A 6,000-nucleotide genomic window follows, 5' to 3' on the forward strand; every position below is an offset into this window, starting at 1 on the left:
CTATGAACAGTGATAACACCTCAGATAATATTCATCCCTAAATGAAAGGAGGGACAGTTTTCAGTGAAATTATTACCACAAATTCAGATCTCCCGACGGGAAGCAGATAAAGCCTGCAGTCAGCATAAGGGCTTCAATTATCTTCCCTTCATTCCTGGGGAAGGTTGAGACCTGGGAAAATCTGAGAGAAGACCTCATGCTGCTCCTTAATAGGGACTGAATACAGTTCAGAGGTCAACAGCAGTGGGACACTTAATAGGTAAATGAGCCCACCAGAGAACTGAAGACAGTTGTCTGCAGCCTTCGGCCTAGTCGTCCACCAAATACTCAACAAACACCTCTCCTCAGCAGCTGCATTCTCCTAGGATGCCACCAATTGGCTCCGGTCATTCCTATCGGACAGAACAACCAGGGTTTTCACCCATTCAGGCAGTGCCGCGGCGGACCCTGTACTGATTCAATGCAGTCCCAAGGCTCATGTATCTCTCCCACGCTTTACAACATCTTCACCAAGCTCCTTTTCGACCGCCTTGATGACCTGGGTGTTACATATACCAACTATGCCAATGACATCCAGGTCCTCATCGCGCTCACAGAGAGTTATGAGGAGGATCTTGCTAAATTAAATGAGATCTACCTTGAAATCCAATCATGGATGGCCACTCATAGCCTCTGCTTAAACGACAAGACGGAACGGCTGATAGTTGGCTCACAGGCCCGTCTCAATGAACTTGACCCCAGATACCAATCCTGCATCATCGATGGCAACATCATAAAAGCATCTAAAGAAGCCAAAACACTAGGTGTGTATCTTGACTCCACTCTCTCCCTCAAAAAACAAATTAACGCCACCATCTCCTCCACTGCCTACACTAACAAACTTATCAACGCCTGCAAACCCTTCTTATCTACCACAGCCGCCTCACACTAGCCAGAGCCCTCATATTGTCCAAACTGGACTAAAGTAACACTCTCTTCCTATGCTCCACGAACCACAACTTGAACAGATTAGATACTCCAAAACAACGCCCTTAGATGCACCCTAAAACTCCCACGGAAGGCCCACATCTCAGCGGCCAGGAAGGAATTCCACTGGCTCCCTATCCAAGAGAGAACTAAACTAAGCACTGCTTATCACCCACAAATGCTTCTACCCGACAGCCCCCTCGCTACTTATCAGACAGATTTACAAGACAGAACTCTTCCAGACCAACCAGTTCCCCATACCCAAACCAACTGAACGTCCCAAGGTGCAACCTGAAAACAGCTGGGGGAGCTATCTTTCCTGTGCTAGCAGCCAAATCCTGGAATGCCTTAGCTATGACAATTAGAGCCGACACATAATTTTGGTCGTTCCGAGCTAAAATAAAGGACCTACTCGCAACTCAGCAATAGACTGTTAAACTGCACTTAGCCAAATCCGGCGCCTACGCTCTTCACATTAAGCTCCCTTGATCTAAGATGCATCACCAGTCAGTCTACTTGTGCCCCTGCAGCTAAGTTATGTTTCTCCACAGACCATTCTGTAACCTGGTCCCTTATACTAACTATTGTGCTGTACCATCCTATGTTTTATCCTGTATCTGTAACCTATGTAACACTGCTGCTCCTAAAACAATGTGCCCAGTTACCCTAGGGTTCAGCTGCACTTTACAAATAAACAAACTAAACTAAACTGAGAAGAAAATACCCCAGCGATTTTTCTGCACCAACTCAAAACGTTCTGTTGGTTGTACTGTTAAAGAAGAAGAAAAGCCTAAATAAGGAAGCTAAGTGTTGTCTTCATTCCAACCACCAGATATCTAAACTTATCCACCTCCTCCAATCTCTGTTAATCTGCCAAGTGAATGTATGCCTGGCAGACATCCCCTTCAGCCGATTCAAGATCAGGGCCTTAGACCTGGGAACATTTATATTTGAGTCAAGGTCCTTAAAATATTCGCCCACTGCTTTCAAGGATATTTGTAGGCCAACTGGGGTATAGTCTACCAAAACCAAATCATCGGCATATAGGAAGTAATGTAGTTTTAGGGTGGCCAATTTCGGGAGTTGGCCACAATGTCCCACAGTGATGCCACAATATCCGAGATGTAAAGGTTAAATTTAAACGGGGCCAAAACACAACCCTTATGCAGGCCCCGCTTAGAATCAATCCAATCAGAATAGGAGCCTCTTTGGTCCAGGTTAATTTTTAATCTAATACCTTTGTGCAGTTGCTCCAAGATGTCAAATAATGGCTCTGGGCAGCGCAACCCTCTTAGCATTTTCCACAAACATTGGCGAACAAATCGAATGCCTTTGAAATGTCCCAAAACTGTAAATATAAGCAACACTTTGATACGGTCACCTGTTTGGCCAGAAGGTAAATTAACAAGCAATTAAGAGAAGTGTTGGTTCCTCTTGTAAAGCCAGATTGATTAATAACTAGTTTACCGGAGTCCTCAGCCCAGCTTCACAGGACCACAATATGAACCTGGAAAAGACTGTATACGATGCATCCTAAAGAGAGATAGGTAGTCCTATCTCCCTTTTTAAAAATCACAATCACAATGGCATCCTTCCAAAATGCGGGTAAATGGTGGCTGCTTAATATATTCCGAATCAACAACTGCAATAGAACATTACCCCACAACAGTGGTGAAGATTTCAAGGTTACATTTGAAAGCTCATCAGGCCCCAGAGCATTTTCCCTCCTAATCGCCATCAGGATCCCTTCTAGATCTGCATTAAGAAGGGGCCACTTAACAGCGGATCACAAACTATGAGGTGCGGGAGTGAGTACAGATTAGTAAAATATAACTCCCATCGGACCCTCGACAATAGCTGCGTTTGCAATGACCTTTGTAAGGCATTGCCCCTAATTAATCTCCAAAAGCCAGAAGAGTCTTTAGAAGCAACTGCAGAAAGCATACAATCAGCATCCTTTTGATATAAAAAGGTACCTAAAGCCTTTGAGACAATTTCATTTTTTTAATTTAAATGTGCCAGTTCTCCAACCCTGTGGCTTTTCTAACTTCTCTTAACTCTTTTGTTGCAGGAAACTAATTCATTAAACGTGTGTGCCAGATCCAACCTGATACAGTTTTGGTTTCAAAATCTTACAGATGTTAACCCTTGCAATAGGTGCTGAACGAAGGGCCCAACAGCCTGAGGTGACATGTCTGAAAAACCCCTTTCATTGAAATACTGACCCATTTAAGCATTAAAGCGGGAAGCTAACTTAGGCCGGCATATTACCACATGATCGCGTACCCTAATTTCTATCTGAGCACTCGAATCAGGGACTGGTACAGTGAAATTCATCCCAATTAATACCATAACCAAAGGAGAAGGATCACTGCCTGTATTGCCCACCATTTCCAAGGGTTTAAAACTACTTTCAATATCGGCTGATATTGAAAGTATCAGGGTTGAAAGTCCAGGTTGATACATGCACACCATTGGTTAAACTGTATTTGGGAGACATATCTCCTGTTACCATTCAAAGGTTTCAAATCACAAGTATCTAGCAATGCACGGACCAACATACCTTTATTTCTAGCACTCAGCATATTGCCTAGCATACTGCACTTAGAAACCTCCGGGTATTAAGCGCGTTATAAATAACCAATTACAATTACCTCTGATCATAATATGAATCTTCTAAGCATTCAGAATTGAAGTCGCCCTTAATAGCAGTACCAGCTCTTTTAATTGGATGGGCCAACTCCAACACCTTAACAATCACAGTGAAAAAAATCCACCAGATCAGTCGAAGAGGGATTGAAGTACACATTCAACACTATCAGCCACCTCCGCGCGACAGCCACCACATCCCACCATGTTATTTTAACCCCTAATATGTCAGATCTCTCCAGTGACAGATTATCTACGCTCAACCCTGGTGTCAAACCCCAGCCAAAAATCAGACCCCCGAATGGTCCACCTCTAAGCCCCTTTCTTGCGTGGCTCAAATATCACAGTGAAACCATCTAGCACCGGGGTGTCTAACATAAGCGTCTCCTGGAGACAAATTTAGTCAGCCAAGCTCCACATTTCTAAATTCGCTCGAAGGTGGGTAAAACCTTGCTTAGTTCACAATACAATACTCATCAGATTATTTGGCCAGATTTGGTTTGTTAAGAGAAATTATAATGTGCGTCCAATCATACGATATGGAGTGCACATTAGTTCTACAAGGACCTATTCCCATATTAAGTGGAGCATCTGAGTTAACATTGATCATCATGGGTTCTCGTGAAATAGGTACAGTTCTCCCAGCCCACATCATCCGCTACTTTAGACAAAAGATAGCCCACGTCTGAGGCTTGGTAATTCTGCCAGTAACACATTTCTAACAAATTGGGAATAGAATCCCAACTTTACAGCATCGACCCGTGTAATGGCAGGAAAAACCACCCTAGCTATGTCTTTAGATGTTAGACGTTTTAGGGCTGAAACCTCCCCAAACAGGGCCAAAATGTATTGGCGATTTAGGGGATGGGTACCCTCTACCTTAAAGGTACGTTTAAGAAACAGGTATGCCAGACATCCCCCCTTTGTGGTAATGACCTTAACGAGTCCCCCACCATATTGACAGCGTGTGCCTCTCCTATTCATGGTAGCTGAAATGCTGAATCAGCCCTGGGACCTTTAGGGGTACAAAGTTTAGGCATATTCAAGTTAGGTGGCAAAGACTGCCTGCCAGAACTAATCCTCCGTTCTTGGAGGTCCCAGTGCGACTCCCAGTGCGACTCCACAGTCCACACTCCGGCAAAACTCCAGCAATTCGACCCACAGCTCTGCTTTTCTGCCTTCACAAGAACACACTGCAGACAAAGCCATAATCTTATTGCTCAACAGATGGCGATGTATGTAGTGTAAAGCATATGCACATTAGGAGGTTTGCATGTATTCTGCTGCAGAGCCTCGACGGAGCTGTAATAGATCAGTTTCCTGCATCTGAAATGGTACTGGAGTTATTTTTCGTTATGTGTACGTGTTAAAATGCCATCTGCCACTAATGTTACCCAACAAATTGATGGGGGTGGGTGGGGGGGGGGTACGGGGAGGATTTATGGAATCGCGAGTACTGCATTCCCCCCAATACTCCCGTGGGTGGATTAGGATTGCACAGCGCGCCAAAGTGAAATCAAAATACCTCAGTGATCTAACGTGACGCATTAAAGAGAGAGACCGTCGCCGCCACTGTGAATATGCAGGCACGTTCCTCGGAGTTGTAGTACCAGTGAGGACCGCTGAGGGTACGAAAGCTGTCAGCGTTCTGTCTCCTTGTTAACAGAGGGCAGCAATCATACTGGAGATAAATGACGCGATAAAAAGACGTGAATTGGTAGCTTGAGTAAATGAACCGACAGGCGCGTAGGAGCGTGCGCGCGCTAGAGATAATGCGTGGCCTGGCCCACGGACACAAATTCTAGAACTCTCACTATGACTAACAAGTCTTGTGCTAGAGGAACGGACCTCGAGAATTTGAGTGACGGCTGAGTACGCGAACATCCCCGTGTCCAGCTCGGGTCGAGGACAGCGTGGCGCGTGGAGTACACAGACGCCTATGGAAAAAAAAGTGCTACATGAAGCAAGTGTCAGTGTCTCAGCTCTAGTCCACTTACATTTTGATCTTCGAGTCTCTGTATTTTCATAGCTTTCGGATGGGTTACCCTAATGCCCCCCCTTGTCAATAGTGATAATTGGAAACCGGGTGAATGGGCAAGATGGGTCGCAAGGTGGGCTCAGTTTGGTTAATGTACCTCTTTGGTTCACTCACTGATTCCATTTCAGGAGATTAACACCGGTACAATTGCTAACGAGAGGAGGAGTGCTCCCTATGGTGTTGCAAACGAAGTCATTTAAAAGGTGCACACCTTTTAAAATTACACATCTTGCTTAAAAGCGTTTTGCAGCGACAATCCTAACAAGCACTTTCCCATGCATTCTGATCAGTCAGTCAAGTGGTGTAGTAGGCATGTGTATAAATCTGTATTCCACAGACCCGGTGAG

General features: G+C 44.8%; 1 protein-coding gene across 2 annotated transcripts in view; it reads right to left on the minus strand.

The window, feature by feature from the left end:
* Positions 1-5,484, minus strand: part of TDRD15 (tudor domain containing 15) — a 492,834-nt gene extending 487,350 nt beyond the window's left edge. The window contains exon 1 of one of the 2 annotated variants that reach the window (XM_069605882.1): positions 5,141-5,484. The gene's annotated coding sequence lies outside the window, so the exon portion shown is untranslated. The remainder of the gene's footprint in view (positions 1-5,140) is intronic. The other variant, XM_069605883.1, reaches the window with a different exon arrangement.
* Between the last annotated feature and the right edge of the window lie 516 nt (positions 5,485-6,000).

Source organism: Ambystoma mexicanum, chromosome 4p (genome assembly GCF_040938575.1).
Source record: "Ambystoma mexicanum isolate Mex_15411 chromosome 4p, UKY_AmexF1_1, whole genome shotgun sequence".
Taxonomy (NCBI): domain Eukaryota; kingdom Metazoa; phylum Chordata; class Amphibia; order Caudata; family Ambystomatidae; genus Ambystoma; species Ambystoma mexicanum.